A 16,960-nucleotide genomic window follows, 5' to 3' on the forward strand; every position below is an offset into this window, starting at 1 on the left:
ATGACTTCTAAATCAGGGTGAGGCTCTGTCATAGCTCAGTGACAAAATCGGCTGCAAAACACACAGAGTCTCTACGTTTCTCTTTTATACACAGCAGATGAATCTATGGTTATTTCTTAGCAACCAAATTTGAAAGGCAAAAAGATTGTGCCAAGAAAGCTACAAGTGTAGTTTTTTCCTGTCTTTTTTCTCTCACCCACACACAAAAAATAATATTTACCTATTTATATCTGACAATACCATCTGTTTTTATTGTGTGGAGACTCTTATCCATTTAAGGAAGGCAACAACTTAGTCTCTGTCAGTTGAAGAAAGGTAGAAATGAAGAGGGTCTTGTGTGACACCAACTTGTGTCATGGGGCACCAAGAGAAAGTGGAAATGTTACATCTTGCACATGCTCTGACACTAGGTATACTCGACAATCATGAGGAGGCTTCTGCTGGGTTCAAAGAACTGGCCCAGGTGATGAAGGCAATAGAAAGGTGTCACACTCAGACCTAAATCTCAAAAGGAGCTTATGCATTGGTGAAAGAAGGCATAAGTACAAGACCAAACAAATGAATTACACAGTTACATCTTAAGGTAATATATGCTAGAAGAACAATAGTCACTGCACAGGGTTTATGAGTTGGACCAAGAAAGACGCATAAGATTTATATAGTTAGGGGGTGAAGGAATAAGGGGTAAAAAGGGGTGGTTAGTAACAGGGCACATAATATTTTATGTGGAGGAATGGAACAACCAATAAAGAAGGCAAAAGAAAGTCAAGGTCAATTTAATGAATTAGCACACACAGAGATGGAGTGGAATTTATGAGACAGAAATGATGGGGATAAGAGTGTAAAGGTGATTAGGATCAAACGCTAAGTAAGTCTCAAATGCCACACTAAAAAATTTTCAAGACATAACTCAGGCGCAGAATGCAACCGGCACCTGAGAAATTATTGCTTTAGGGGTAAAAATATCACTTTTAGAATATTCAAATATTTTTATAAGCAGAGAGGAATTTAGGCTTGATATAAGTAGTAGGAAGTCACTGGTGGTATCTGAGCAAGGGAATGATAGAAAAATATCAATAGGGACATACTATTATATATCAAGAAAATTAATTTGAAAGCATCAGAAGGAATTCATTGGAGAGAGTTCAAGATTGACAGCAGGAAGCCTAATTTTATATTAGGGTATATATCTGGGTACCTTGAGAAATAAAACACAGATGGACTTTAAAATTAAAATTCTGAGTAGAAAAATAGTTACACTTTAAAAAATTAAACTTTCAGATTTAGCCAGTAAATTGATGCAAATGGACAAAGCAATTAGATTTTAAGGAAGCACACGTTTCCTGAAAGTCTTAACTGACTTTTTCAAAAGAGAAATAAATTTGATTTGTACTTTTTTAGACTAGGTAATACCTGAGTACTCTGGTGGAATTAAATACTTAATGGTAAAAATACCACTTTTAGAATAGGCAAAGATTTTGTATGAAGTAACACAGAAGAGCAGTCATTTACAACACACACAAAAGGGTGCCAGATATATTCTAGCCAGGTTAAACACACTGAGAGCAAACGATCAACTTAAGAATACACTGGGCCCTTAATCAATGGAAAAATCATTTGGCATTATGACACTCACCATGCAATAAAACCTCTGTTTAAAATCAAGTAACAATTACTCTAATTATGGACAAACATTTCATTTGTTGCACAACTGGTACCTAATCAAACAGTTCTGTAGACGAGATGATTTCACCACAAGGTAACTTAATTTCAGTGTCAAATAAGTCCTTTAAATTATTTTTAAAGAGTGTTTTTAACCAATTTACATGTCAGAAATTTTATTTCTATAAAAATTACTACATGAACTAAGTCTAAATCAAACCAAAATGCCTTCCTCTACTTTGAAACAATAGTCTTCTCTCATAAACACTTTATTCAAATATTTCCCAGCAACAGGCTTGTGTGCACTAACCAGGAAGTGAAACCAAATATGATCATATTGTGAAAGCCGAGTAAAACGAAAGAACACAATTGGAATTATCTGAAGCATATTAAAATTTCATCTGAAAATCCATTCCCTTGGAAACAACAATTTAATCAAGGCAGTAATAAAAGGAATTTTGAAAGCATAATTCTTCATTTTGTTGTGTGGCAATGTCCCCAGTCTTCTACGCAAATATCTTTTCCTGTAGCCAGGCTGGCTCATCTGAAACACAAGCACTCACCCAGCCCGCCTGGTGGATGCAGGGAGCAGGGTTAAGCAATCATTTTCATGCTAGTAAATCAACTTTGGTATAAACAATTGCAATCTTTAATGACTTACTTTGGAGAAAAATGTATCTTTTGCTTCTTAGGTAACAAGTAAATCACATTTCTCTTAATTATTTTGCTGGGGTTACTGTCATTCCCTTTAATCTACTGTAAATTATAAGCTCTCTAAAACCAGAAAATGTATTTTACTGATTAGTCTGCTTTTAACTGACTCAGTGACCTAAACATAGTGAGAGTTATTATAAGTACCTAACGATTATTCTTATTGTCCAAGGATAGTATTAGCAAACAAAACTCACTACTGTTTACATTTTTCTGCTAAGATGGATACTAAGTAGGATCATCAATTTCTGGTTTCCATTACCATATCTCTTATTCCAAGGAGGTCGGGTGTGGGAGAAGGGGCTAGAAGACACCATGCAAAAATAAAATAAATTCTCATTTACTAATTATTATTCTTTATACTTATTTTTAATTTTAAGCAGGATTTGAGTAAGTTTAGTATTATACACAGGACAATATTTTTATGAAAACTTCGTAGCGATCTAAATAAGAAGATAGTTCCTGAACTACCTATGACTTCAGCAAGTGATCAGGTAGCCCCTATCAGACACTGCACAAACACAATGCAAATCTGAACATTAGTGCTACTCTGCAGACAAAGCAGACATACTGCTGCTCTGTATAAGAATGAAATTTAAAAGGAAAAAAAAACTATGAATAAATAAGCAGTGACAGACAAATCTACTGGCACCATACATGCATGTGTATAAATATATATGATATGCAAACCATGTGGTTAGTGAATTCTAGAAACACTTGAGAGCCTACTATGTTTTAAGAACAGTGTGACACTTAAGAAACTGAGTCAATTCTATTGCCATGGTGTTAAGAGGTTGAAGAGCCTGGCTAGTGGGTCTCATTCAGAGCTTGTCTGTGGATGCACCAAAAAGTATTGAGGCTGGCCAGTCCCCTAATCAGTCCCCTTTTCTTTGGGCACCCTCTTTTCTTGTTACTGCCTCACTCACTTTATCAAATACTGTACTTTCACCACAGAGCCTGATCCTTTATATTTATATTCAATGAATTCTCTTGACAGGGAGAATTCATTGAGCATTTGCTGTGGTATGGTCCGAATAAGATAAGAAAGTATATTTCATTTTATATCTATCCTTAAAACACTTACAAAGTTAGGAAAATGGGAAATTTATACACAAGGTGAAAAGGAAAAAAAATAAAGGATTAAATAGTGGAGTAGAACAACTCTGAACATCTATATAATGCTCAAAAGTTTTTGGAGCATTTTTTTTTCATAGTCATTTAAATCATACACTTGACTTTAGAATAAGGATATAAGCTCAGAGAGAAAAAAATTAGCTGCTGAAGACACATGACTGGTGAGCAACAGCTTGATCCCATAACTGACACCAAACATGGTGCTCTTCCAACCATCCAAAGCTTCCTCCCATAAGGTGAACAGGTATAGCTCAGGGAATGGAGAAGGCAATATAGATAAGGTATCTCTGAGCTGTTAGGGATATGCATGGGCTGGGGCAGGAAAAAGATCTCCAGTGAGGCGGTGGGGAGGGACAGAGCAGAAGGGTGTTGTCTGAGGAAGAGCAGTGAGGCTGCAGAGGATCTTCATGGTCAGAGGGAGATGACTTCACAAATAAATGAGGCAGTGAGGACATTTACGGTTGGAGATTCCAGAATATGAGCGTATGGCTTGAATTGACTTACAAAAGAGAACAATTACAGATTCTAAAACAGAATGCAAGCAATGTTTTAGGAAAATTAATCTGGTGAGGCATGAGAGATACAATGGGGTAGGATCGGGGGCCAGGGGAAATGAAGGTAAGGGAACCAGGCAGGATCCTACTGCAGTCATTCAATGCTGAAGCAGTCAGAGTGAAGACCATGGTAGTATCAGTGGATGAAGGAATGAAGGAATTTAGGCAGAACGGTGGGTTCTGGCTGATGAGAGAGATGGGAAAAGGGAAGAGCAGTAAAGTTGGCCTGGTGAAAAGCTCTGTTATAAAGTGCTAGTTAATATTCCAATATTCAGTGGAAGACCAAGAAGCTATGTGGTGAATTTTGCCCTTTCATTTCAAAGCAAGGCTAATAATTAACATAATTAATCTTTTATACTTTATTAAAGGTTTGGCATAGCAAAGGTTTGACTGAGTACTGTTCTCACAAGTGAACCTAACGGGAAAGCTGAAGAAGGTGAGATGAAAAGACCATTTAGGTCCAGACCTAATGAGACACAGGTACCATTCTATTGAACCCAAAAAGGTATTTGTGAAAGGAAGTGACTTCAGTCAGTGTCAAATCTTAAATTTAAAAAGTTAGAATTTGCCACTTTGGTAGCAGCATGAACAACTCGTTAAAAAGGAGAAATACACATAGGGAGGAGACCAGGATAGATCAATTGTCCAGATGATAAACATCAGGAAAGGAGGCTTGAACTAAGATGTAACTGAGTGGGAAGAGAAGAGCAGATAGAAGCAAAACTACTACTATTACTTGTAAGTGCTTTCAAGCAGGTGCTCTGCTAACTAGCTTATGGGCATAGACTCTAGGGCTCCTTAGGTATCCATTAGAAGGACTTGGTAGCAGATTAGATGTCAAGGAGAGTCAGGACTCAATGACAAGTGACTTACCCTAGCTTTGGCCACAGGGTCAATGATGAAGCAGGCTAGTGAGTGTGTTATTTAAAACACTGAGTTTGCAGTACCTGTGGGTCATCCAGGTAGTGAGGTCTAGTAGGCAACTGAAAACACAAACTGGAGCCCTAGGGAGAGGAAAAAATATCAATGAGTTTCTTAGGCTGTTTTTGCCGAAGACTTGGGCCAATGTTGGACTTAAAGACCTGCACTTGGTAAAATTTTAAAAGTTACTTAAAATAAATAACTCAATGCAGTCTCAGTCCATCTCCCACATAAAAGAACTCATTTAATACCTTACTTCCAGAATATTTCCATTTAAAATTGGGACAATTTAGTTTTTTATGAAGATGACTGAATTCATTAAAATACGAAGTTTATATGTTCAAAAACACCCACATATGCAAACCTGCATCCACATAACTACAAAACATCTCTTCGAATGACTTCTACTTGGTTGTCCAACTGGAGATAAATAGAATTGGAAGCAATCAAAGACATTCTTTATAAAAATAACTTCCAGCCTCCCTATTGCAGGTGCTCACTGTCTTCCTGATCATGAACTGTCAACTCACTAACAAAACATTAGGGCATATTTTTCATTTCACTTCAGTGTTAAAAAGCTGCTCCCTTTCCCAAGCTACTTCATCTTTAATTTGTTCTCTAATGGTTGTAGAGATAGTGAATATATTTAGCATATCAACAGGGTTAATGGAAACATGAAAGAATTTCTGATGTGGTGTGCGTTACGTTTTATAAATATCAATGTCCTTTCTTTGCTAGCTTTGATAGAGTTGGAAAATGTTATCCTTTGGGAATTTAATTTTGAAGAATTGCTCTGGTTTTGTTTTTCCTACAGAATCTGTCTCCGTTTAATGTACTATATACTTATGCTGTTTATTGCATTTCTCCGCACAGTAAGCAGTAAGCTCTGGTAGCACAGGGCTTCTATTTGCAGGGCTCACTGTGGTATCCCATTGCCTAGCCCAGATAGTAGGGGCTCAGTAAATAGTTTCTGAGTGAATAATCACAAGCTTGTGATTATCTCACTTCAGGAACTTAATATGTGCTTTTTTTCTTAGCAATCACACCCCAATCTTCATGCTCCAACTTAATTTCAAACTATGACTTCTATTATATTTATATGCCTCAAACTCTCAGAATGTATGCTGTGGAGGGACCCTGCAGGGCCCTGAAGGGTACTGGTACAAAGGAATTAACATGGGAAAAACTGCAGCAAAGTGTCAACGAAGGCTCCCAGTTTCTCCAGGTGATTTTTCTGTCCAGCTCTGTCTTATGAGGAGAAGTTATAATGATTCTTCTCCTACCCACACTCTTCTGATTTCTGGCTTCCCTGATCTTAATTCCTATTTGCAGCATCTGTTTCAGCCCAGGGTGAAACAAAACTGAGGGGTCAAAACAAACCTGAGTTTGCATCTGTTGTTTTCATTGCTCGAGGCTTTGAATTTTTTTGTCATTAACTTAAGAGAATGGTCTAAGCCTGTATTTCTACACAGACCAGAAACTCACATTAACTTAATATTACAAGACAGAATAGACTACTTTCCCCCTCAAGGTTCTGATTGTCCTTCTCTGTCCCCATTATAAAACCTAATAATTTCCTCACTACCCTGTTTGATGGGATAATCATAGTGACCACTTGCATTCATTACTCAACATAAATTTTTTTCCTGGTAAACTGGATTTAGTTTGTATGTATTATTGCATAATCAAATCCAAGGAGAAACTATTACCATACTCCAAATTGATATTAAGAATGAAATTAAAACTTCAAACTTAGAAAAAAATGATGTATTCTGAGTAATTCATGCTATAACTTTTCCATTTGATGTCTAAATATATGCTAGAAAAAATATAGTTCTTTTGTGCTTTTTGTGAAATGTAATCAATATATAACCTAAGCGAGAACTTTTTAAATCGTTTGGATTAGGACTAGTTTAATTCATAGGCCAATAATTCCAAACACATCCCTTATATCAGCAAGGCAATATTTAGAAAGGCTGTCATCATCTGCATAAAAGACAATTCACTTGACAACACTCCTTTTTTGGGCAATGACTCAAATCAGCTAGACTGAAAATAAATCTAAAGGGTACACAGCTGTCATGTAGCCGCAAGTAGCCTTCTGAGCAATTACTTGATTCATTTTTCCCTATTCGTACAACTGGTTTTGCAAACAGGATTGCAATCCAACAAATGAATGCCCCCCCGCCGCCTCCCCGCCCGCCCACTATGAAGAGAGCTTTCTGCTATCCTTGGGAAGGCTCTAGTGGATTCCTTTGCCCTGATGGGCATGATAAACTGCACATAGTGGTTTCTTGATTTTATTTAATGAGAAACAGATCTTTAAAATCAATGACCTACGTGAACCATTTACAAAATAAGCGCTCAAAAATTTGAGAATATGATTTTATCAAAGGGATGTTGGCATCAAAGTTTGAAGGACAGACAGGTGCCAGACTGGATTGCTATCTATGTCTACTAGGTACAGGCAATTTATTTTCATTGTAACATTCCACAATTGCTGTTTTAACATTTTATTATAGAAAATTTTAAACATACACAAAAGTTGAGAGAGTGGTACGATGACACCCATCTGCCCACCACTCTGATTCAACATCACAATACCCACCCTCATTGGATTATTTTGAAACAGATTCTCGATATATTCTTATTTCAGTCTGGATCCCTAAAACAGAAAGTCTTTAAGACATAACCACAATATCATAATAATATCCAGTGGTATGCTGGTAAATATTTAGCAACCAGTTTTCTGAGAAAAAGAAAAAAAAAAGGACTCTGGTTCTTTGCCATTTTCCATGATTCCCACCATGGCCAACTTCAAAGTACCAACATGACGTCACTGAATGTGGAGTTGAGAAGAGATGTGTCATACGTCATTATATGGTACTTCTATTCTGCAGACACCTTAGACATCAATAACCTTAACAGCATAGATAACAACAAATTATAGTAAAATTATTAGGGAGTAAGAGTTTTGAGTATTTATTTTACTTTTAATACTTTAAGTTTGTACAATTTAGTTTTTAATGACTATGTTTGACTAGCTTGCAAAATTCCTACAACACAACAGTTTTCACAAGCTTATGTGTGTCGGCTCTAGAACCATTACTAAATCATATACAAATAATTAACAATTCTTCAATGTTACCAATTACCCAAATTTCTCTGATATATCTCTTGTCTTTTCTACTTAGCTATAGAGAAACAGCTTCAGCAGGGAGGAGGAGGAACTTTGCTTCAGAAAGCTACACTAAGGGCTCCTTTCTGGGTATAGCTCAGTCAGCTGTTAGTCTGTTGCCAGGAGGTTGAGTCAGATGCCACTGTGATTATGTACCTTCATGTCACTCAGGAATCATAGTGATGTGATTAATTTGCTTTTTATTGCCTATTCTTTGGCTCTCAAAAGAAAAAGAGTTTGAAAGGGAGTAGTAGAGAGACTTGGAAGAAAGGAAAATATGTCTATTCCAGGTAGACAACCATGAGCTGATGGAGTGTTCTGACAGAAAGAAGATTGCTAGGAAGATGTGAGTTACTCTTCTGGGCTTGACATATCCCACCATTGAAACTTGGTTCGCAAAAAGTCCTCTTTAAATGTGCCTTCCAGAACTGAATATGGCACATTAGATGTGACAGTCCTGAAGCAGATGGTAAAGTGGAGTTACTGCCATCCTTGATAAGATGCCAACACTGGACTGCAACTCTACTTTGGGCTCACAGTCAAGTAGAACTCAAGTCCAATGAACCAGTGCCTATTAGCACTCACCGAGACTCCACAGCATACATTCACAAATCCTCTCTCACCATTGAATTGGGTGCCAGGCTGCTTTTCCAACCTTTCCTACTATGCCTTTGAACATGCTCTCTATTCTGATAGGCCAGCCTAACCTATTGTCCAAAAAACACATAATATACCATTTTTATTTAAAAAAATATTACTATGGAAATTTTCTAATGTATATAGAAGTATGAATAATATTATAAGGGTCCCCCATATACCATTTACCCAGTCCCAACAATGATCAATTCATATCACACCCATGCCAGGTGTTTTGAAGCAAATCCTGGATGTATCATTTCATCTGCAATGATTTCAGTACTGCATACATTCTTTCCTACACACCTCTGCTCAAACATTTCCCATCCACCCCCTTCTTCAGCTTTCCAAATCTTATCACGTCCTGCAAGCCTCACCTCCTACGATGTTTCCACTGAACTTGTGACTCATGCCTCCTTGGGATATCTGTCTTATTGTTGTCCTCTTGTTCTTACCTTTAAGTTGGACACTCACTGTCACTGGCCTTGAAAGCAGGAAAGCTCTCTCACCGTACATATAGTGCAAGAATTCACATTTAACAGGGAAAGAACCGAAGGATACACACTTGGTTTTATAGAGTTTATTAAAATTCGACACAACAATTTTATTCAGCATATTAACCAAATTCTGTACGTGGGAAATGTCTTGGTAAATGCCTTGGGAAATGTCTTGGACAGGGCATGCAGACACAGTATGAGAGGGTGGGAAGAAGACTGGACACAGAGCTAAAAGGCCTGGTTCTTGTCCTGCCCTTCTGTTTACATGCTATTTGGGGTATACTGTGTGACTTCTCTGAGGAACAGGAATTAATTGCAGTCATTCTTCCTCGTTCCCTCTCTAAATTGTCAGAATCAAATGTGATTATTATGTAAAGATGATTTTATAATTGATAAAGTACACTGTTGATGCTCATCTTTACCTGTAAATGCGGAAATCATTAACCATATCCCTAGACAACAAGAAAAGCTATTGGTTTGAATCCTAAATGTATAAGGAGAATAATTTTAAACTCCCAACAGGAAAAAAGGGAATGTGACAGTACAGAGATCAGATGGGATTAAGAATCAAGAAAACTCACCCTGGGAGGAATGTAACAGCATACTAGTATCTTTCTTAGACCTCAAAAACCACTGCCTTATAATTAAAACAAACAAATTAGAAATTACAAAGAAAGCAATATGTTTTCAACTATGTAAGAAAACCTCCTATTACATTAAAAATCAAATCAAAAGGCAAAATTCAACATCTGATTTCCTCTTCAAATAAAACTTTTCAATTGTATCCAATAAAATGGTTATAATTTTGAGTTTATGCTCTCCTAGGGCATTCTCAATGTCTTTGACTTCTCAACTTTGCATTCTGCTTTGCCAAAGGAAAATCATTAATATCAAATTGCAACGATCTATCATGTTACACCAAACAGTACTTAAAGTCAATGGAATTGAGGCTTTTTTCTTGCTCCAGTAGAAAAGAGGATAGATGGATCTATCAGGAAAGCACTGTTCTACAAACCATCCTGCAAACATCACTAGCATCCTGTGAGAGATCTGCAAATAGGCTTAGCCCATCTCAAGAACCCACTGGGATATTAATATTATAAGGTTTCTTACAAGCAAATAAAAATCACAGGCATTGGAAAAAAGACTTAAATTTTATAAAACTCTGAATAATCTAGGCCAGCACAGGAAAAGGATTTTTCAACTTTGGACATTAATACGACTTAGCAATAGTCGATAAAAACAACAGCTGCTGAGCCTGGTAAATCCAAATGAGATTATTAGGTCAAAATCATAGAAATACACAGAGAACATTCCAAAATTCCCAGCACACTGACAATAAAGCACCCAAACCAGAATCTCATTAGGGAAAGAAACATTTTGTTTAGAAATACTTTTTTTAAAAAATATGACTTCACCATGTGTAACATCCCTGGGATGTTACTAGAGAGAAAAACAATAAGAATCAAAAGGGTAAACTACTGAACAACAGCTTCCTTTCTTTTATTTCCCTTCCCTTCTCATGAAACCCTACTGCACACACCAAAATAACTATGTATTCTTACATCTTGTTCTGCATAAACAGACATTTATAGAGATTTTAAAAATCATCTGGGTGCAATGGCTCACGATTATAATCTCAGCATTTTGGTACGCCAGGGAGGGAGAATCATTTGAGTCCAAGAGTTCAAAACCAGCCTGGGCAACATAGCAAGACTTCATCTCTACAAATAATTAATAATAAAAATAATTAGCCAGGCTTGGTGGCATGCAAGTGTGGTCCCAGCTACTCAGGAAGCTGAGGCAGGAAGATAGCCTGAGCCTGGGAGGTCAAGGCTAGAGTAAGCCATGACAGTGCCACTGCACTCCAGCCTGGGAGACAGAGCAAGACCCCATCTCAAAAAAAAAAAAAAAGAAAAAGAAAAAAATGGCCAGGCACGGTGGCTCACATCTGTAATCCCAGCACTCTGGGAAACCAAGGTGGGTGGATCATCTGAGGTCAGAAGTTCGAGACCAGCCTGGCCATGTGGCAAAATCTCATCTCTACTTAAAAAAAAAAAAAAAAAATTAGCCAGGCGTGCTGGCATGTGCCCGTTGTCCCAGCTACTTGGGAGGCTGAGGCAGGAGAATCACTTGAACCTGGGAGGCAGAGGTTGCAGTGAGCTGAGATTGCGCCACTGCACTCCAGCCTGGGTGACAGAGCAAGACTCCATCTTAAAAAAAAAAAATCAGTTTTTCAAAACTTAGATAATATTAGAATAAATTTTCTCTTGTAAAGATTGTTTTATAATAAGAAAACTACCACTCACTGGTTTTTGTTACCTTCATGCACAACAGAAAAAGAATCAAAGAAGTTCTAAGACTCCTAACAAATAAAACATGAATTTATACCTTAGACTTATGTTACTTTGAATACTTTCAGTGTTGTTACCCATGATGACCAATTTGCATAAAAGACTTTTCGAGGTTATAGTCTACATATCTCAAAATATCCATTAAAAATGTGAAGGACCACAGTTTTCTTTTACTTGTCTATTTACCAAATAAGGTTGAATTTCAGAAAATGTGAAGACTGAAAAAGTTTCAGGCTATAACAGAAATGTAGAGGCTTTTGTGATCTTGTCCCAAGAAAGCTTAATTTTTTCTATTTTGTCAATAGTGCTTTTATTAGATCAACAACTATGCAAGCCTAATTTTTCAGCATTAAGTAATTTGACTCTACTTTAAAAATTACCAGAAAAAAGTAAATTTAAGTCTAGTTAACGGAACTGACAACTTACAAAAGATAAATCAGGTGGAGCTTGCCTTAATAGCTCCCCCCAGTACATAAGACAAAACACGTCTAGTGTGAGGACACATAAGCCCTAAGAAGTAGCTGATGTGAGGCTGAAGTAGTTGAATATGCTTGTATACTATAACAATAACGGATGCCAATACTCATGATGATAGCTTTATGTTAAGTATTTTTATAAGTGCTTATATAAGTTATTTAAAACTCTCAAAAACCCCATGAGATTTTCTCCACTTTACAGATAAGGCAACTGAGACAGTTATGTGACTTATCTAAATATGCACGACTAGTAAATTCATAATAGTAAAATGAGCATTAATATGAATATTCTTCAAAGTGATCTCTGAGAAAAATAAAAAGTAGCTTAGCTCAATGGAAGGAACAACAGGCTAAACATGGATTCATTCATTCACTCATTCACTCACTCATTCAGTAAATATTTAGTGGCTGTTACGTGGTAAATGGCACTGGAGAAGCAACAAAATAAACAAAACCAGTGATGTCCTCAAACAGGTGCTATCTCTACCTCATGGAATTTATAGTCTGGTGACACAGACAAAGATTAAACAAATCCTCTGTTATTTTATTATAATCATAATAAGTGCTTTAGATGCTGCGGGGCGGTAGAGGAAACACCTTGAAGACTCTGAAACTCTTAGGAGACTGAGCCACTGTGAGAACTGAGCCAGAGAGCTCAAAAGCTTGCCCTAGCAGATGATACTCTTCTCTAGTCCCTTAGCTAAAGGTAGGTGCAGGTTCAAGAAATAAATAATAACCACGACGTCATGAAAGCAAGACATGTTCAAGGCCAGGAGATCTCTGTCTAGTTCCATATTTTTGGTACATGAGAGTAGCCTTGGGTTTGCATTTCAGTTTCAAATGCTCCCAGGATTTTACAACTTTTAAAGGTAAAAGCCATATAGCACATTGAAATTTTTTAATCTGTGAATTATTCATTTAAATAATATAATTTGTAGATTATATCAAGAGGACAGTTACAAAAATTATCAGGAAAATTTGATTCTTGGTATAGTCAATACTTTCGGTTCCAAAGAATGTGTGAAGGTGGCTACTTCAGGCACATGGTACAGTAGAAGTCAGGAAAAAGATGGAGGAGACTGAACTCTTATCTGCCTACCATCTGCCTTAACTTTAGCCAAGTTATGCAGTCTCAGAAAGTCAGCTTTTTAATTGATAAAAACAGAAATAATTCTACCTGGTCTACTTTCTACGTTCACAGTGATGACAACACCAAAAGTGACGGGAACTCTCTCTGCCCGGGAGGTTTTAGAGAACAGCAGTCCATGAAAGAATAAGCTCCTCACAAATACAACCTCTATTCTCTCTAGGCTAAGAAATCCTACCCAATGAGCCCATAATTTTTTAGCTTTCTGGAAGACAATGAGCTACACTGCCTGGAGGGATTACCTGGTTTCAGCAAACCTCTCCTGTACAAAATGTCATTATTCTTCCATAGAACAAATAGTACTTCTCCCAAATCCTTTCCCATTTCCAGTCAGAAGACATCCATGCTTAGAAGCTATGATTTTTAAAGTTGTGCTAATATAAAGCACACTCACTGGTAACCTGAAATTTGACCATTTGACCGCAAATCATTTGGTTCAAAATGATCCACTCCTTCTCTGAAAAAGTTAGAAGTTACAGTAAAACTAGTAAAATGGCAGTAATCACAGTTTGACTTAAGTAATTACCATAGGATCTTCTGATAAAAGGAGATAGAATATTTAATCCTATGACTTTTTTCTAAACTAACTTTTCTACTACTCTCCTCTACTTCATCCACTGCCCTACTTGGTCTTGCAATATGATCTCTCTCATCTTCAGCACACCCTCCATACAGTTGCCAGTGTTACTTCCCAAAACAAATCAATATAATCTCTCAAAACCTTCCTTGGGGCTCCTGGGCTCTTCCTGGTGAAGCCGTATGCTGTGTATAGGGTTATAAATGTATCTCCAAGCTCACCCCTGGCAGAGGCTGTGCCATGGTCAGCACTGGGTGTTCCAACTCCCACTCCAATGCTCTTGTTCTTTCATTCATGCCACAAAGGGGAAAAGTTGACATGACTGGGAAAGGTTACACTGTGTGGGTTTTTTAAAACTCAAAGTGTGGGGTTGATTCAGACATATTTTCACATCACTATTAGGGCCATCACAACAGATAACGAAATTGGGAAAGAATACTTCTTTTGCTCATCAAGCAAAAGGAAACGAGCCACATAGGCAAAGAAACAAGAATTTAGAGGTAGAAGGAGTTTCAGGCCCTCATACCACAATGCAATGGGCACATGGATCATTCAGCTTCTATAGCTCCAAACATTTGATTCATGTATCACAACTTTATATTCTAAGCATAGTATTATTTTAAAACTATACACGTCTCCAACATAAAAATATAAGCAACATGAAACTTAAAAAATAATAAACTTAAAAATAATCGTCCAGGTGATGGAATTGAGTAACTGGAACATTTTATTTAATCTTAGGTAATTGATTAAAGATATCCAGAAATGATACAAGAAGATGTAATAAATAAAATAATAAACATGCACGTAGAAAGTTAAAAGCAATGTATGGACAATTTCTCCTGGATCTTATGGAAAACAATAACTTTCACAATATCTGCTAAATATTTAATTATAATTTTAAAACAAGTACAAGATAAGCATGCATGAGCTGTTTAACTACTTATTTTAAAAAATTCAATGGCCACAATGGCCAGGAGCAAATATTGCAAGTTATTAGTAACCCAGATTTATTTTTATTTAATTTTTTAAAAAATCTAATATAGGCTAAGTACCTTGAAGTGGGAGAAACCTAGCTGATAAATATTTCTATTGAAAGGTTAAGTTCAACAATGCAAAATCCAGCAAAAGGATCAATGACTGGTGAACATTACAGCTGGCTCAAGATTTCCTCCCATGGAATATGCTTCAGCAGAAGTATCTGTTCTTTGCAACGCGCTGTTTCTGCAGCCCTAATTTCTATATTACACTTTCCATGCAGACTCCCATTAGTCTTTCTTCACCTTCATGACTCCTGGGTAGAATAAGGACTGATAAAGTCAAGGACAATGGGAATTGCAGGGTCCAAAGCAGCCCATACCAGCCCCTATATCCCAACAATGTTGGGCTGGTCCAGTTCTACCATCAATGCAGAAAAAGCAATGCCTGAAAATCTTAGATCTCTTTTTAGCATTGTAAACCATGTAGGAGACGCTTATTACATCTGCTTTGTTCTCTATTTCTATGGTGCCTGTCACCATAGTAACAAGGCATACAGATGAAAAAGTAGCCTAGAAATACCCAAAAATGGGGGGCAGAGAGGGCAATATTGGGGAAAGGGCCTTTCACTGATTAAGAGAGAAAAGGCTAGAATTTCTTCTTTCAGAGTTGTCAATGCATTAAGGGGTAATTCTAACTAGAAAAATAAGTTTTCTTTGCCTTTAAGAGAGCAACAATAGAAAACACCCTAAAATTTCAATAAATATCAATGTTTCTAGGAGATAGTCTTGCTAGGCTTCTGAGATTTTAAAGCCAGATGTATTAAAAACCTCGAAGGGGCTGGGCGCGGTGGCTCATGCCTATAATCCCAGCACTTTGGGAGGCCAAGATGGGCGGATCACCTGAGGTCAGGAGCTTGAGATCAGCCTAGTCAACGTGGCGAAACCCCATCTCTATTAAAAGAACACATAAATTAGCCAGGCGTGGTGGTGGGTGCTTGTAGTCCTAGCTACTTGGGAGGCTGAGGCAGAATTGCTTGAACCCAGTAGGTGGAGGTTGCAGTGAGCTGAGATCATGTCACTGCATTCCAGCTTGGGCAACAAAGTGAGGCTCTGTCTCAAAAACAAAACAAAACAAAACAAAACAATCTTGAAGACGCTAATTGAAACCTTTAAACAGCATCCAGTTTTGGAAATGACGTATTCATGCCGCAGTGTGGATGACTGCTACTTAAAATATTTAGTTACTTTGTAGTACTAAAAGTTGAGACATCTGTTAAGGAAGTGTGGTTGGGAAGATAACTTACTACAATGAATATTTTCCTAAAGGTGACAAGTTTATCTTCCAAGTCTCTGTATAAAATGTCCCCAAAGGAAATTACTGGTGTTGGGGTGGGGGATGGCTGATGCTACACTCTAAGGGAGTCACTGCTTCTATGAAAGAAAGAGGAACATTCTCTGCTGTCCATTGGTTCAGACTTTCAAAGGCACTATCAGTTCCTAACTGTTCTTTGCCATAACAAAATTTCATCTGTAAGGAAAGAGAAATCTTCCCACTGCAAGACCTCCGCTTCTTAATTTGCTTTTTACTCTCCTGCCACCAGCCAGAGTTCTCCTTGCTCATAATTTTCTAGGACATTTGGAATACTTGAAATGTTATTTATCTTGTGATGCTGGTCAGGAAACAGGACAAGAAGCCTACCAGCCACATAAACTACTTGGGGAGGTTTTACTCTGTGTAAATAAAAATGATGCATGTCTTAATCCATTCAGGCTCCTATAACAATACCATGAACTGGGGTGGCTTATAAACAACAAACATTTATTTCTCACAGTTCCAGGAGTTAGGAATTCCGAGATCAAGATGTCAGCAGACTTGGTGAGGGCCAGTTCCTCATAGATGGTGCCCTATTGCTGTATCCTCACATGGTGGGAGAGGCAAACAACTTCCCTCCAACCTCCTTTATAAGAACACCAATCCTAGATAGCGTGGTGGCTCATGCCTGTAATTCCAGCACTCTGGGAGGCTGAGGTGGGTGGATCACTTGAGGTCAGGAGTTCCAGACCAGGCTGGCCAACATGGTGAAACCCCATCTCTACTAAAAATACAAAAATTAACCTGGTGTATTGGCATGT

The 16,960-nt window shown here is 37.5% G+C and overlaps 1 protein-coding gene across 2 annotated transcripts in view; it reads right to left on the bottom strand.

The window, feature by feature from the left end:
- LOC103224467 (leucine rich repeat containing 8 VRAC subunit B) overlaps window positions 1–16,960 on the bottom strand; it is a 53,115-nt gene that overhangs the window by 23,553 nt on the left and 12,602 nt on the right. The window contains exon 1 of one of the 2 annotated variants that reach the window (XM_073008611.1): window positions 4,935–4,987. The exons of the other annotated variant lie outside the window; for it this stretch is intronic. The gene's annotated coding sequence lies outside the window, so the exon portion shown is untranslated. Of the gene's footprint in view, window positions 1–4,934; window positions 4,988–16,960 lie in introns of those variants that run through there. 2 annotated transcript variants of the gene reach the window in all.

The sequence above is a fragment of the Chlorocebus sabaeus genome, chromosome 20 (assembly GCF_047675955.1).
Source record: "Chlorocebus sabaeus isolate Y175 chromosome 20, mChlSab1.0.hap1, whole genome shotgun sequence".
Lineage (NCBI taxonomy): Eukaryota > Metazoa > Chordata > Mammalia > Primates > Cercopithecidae > Chlorocebus > Chlorocebus sabaeus.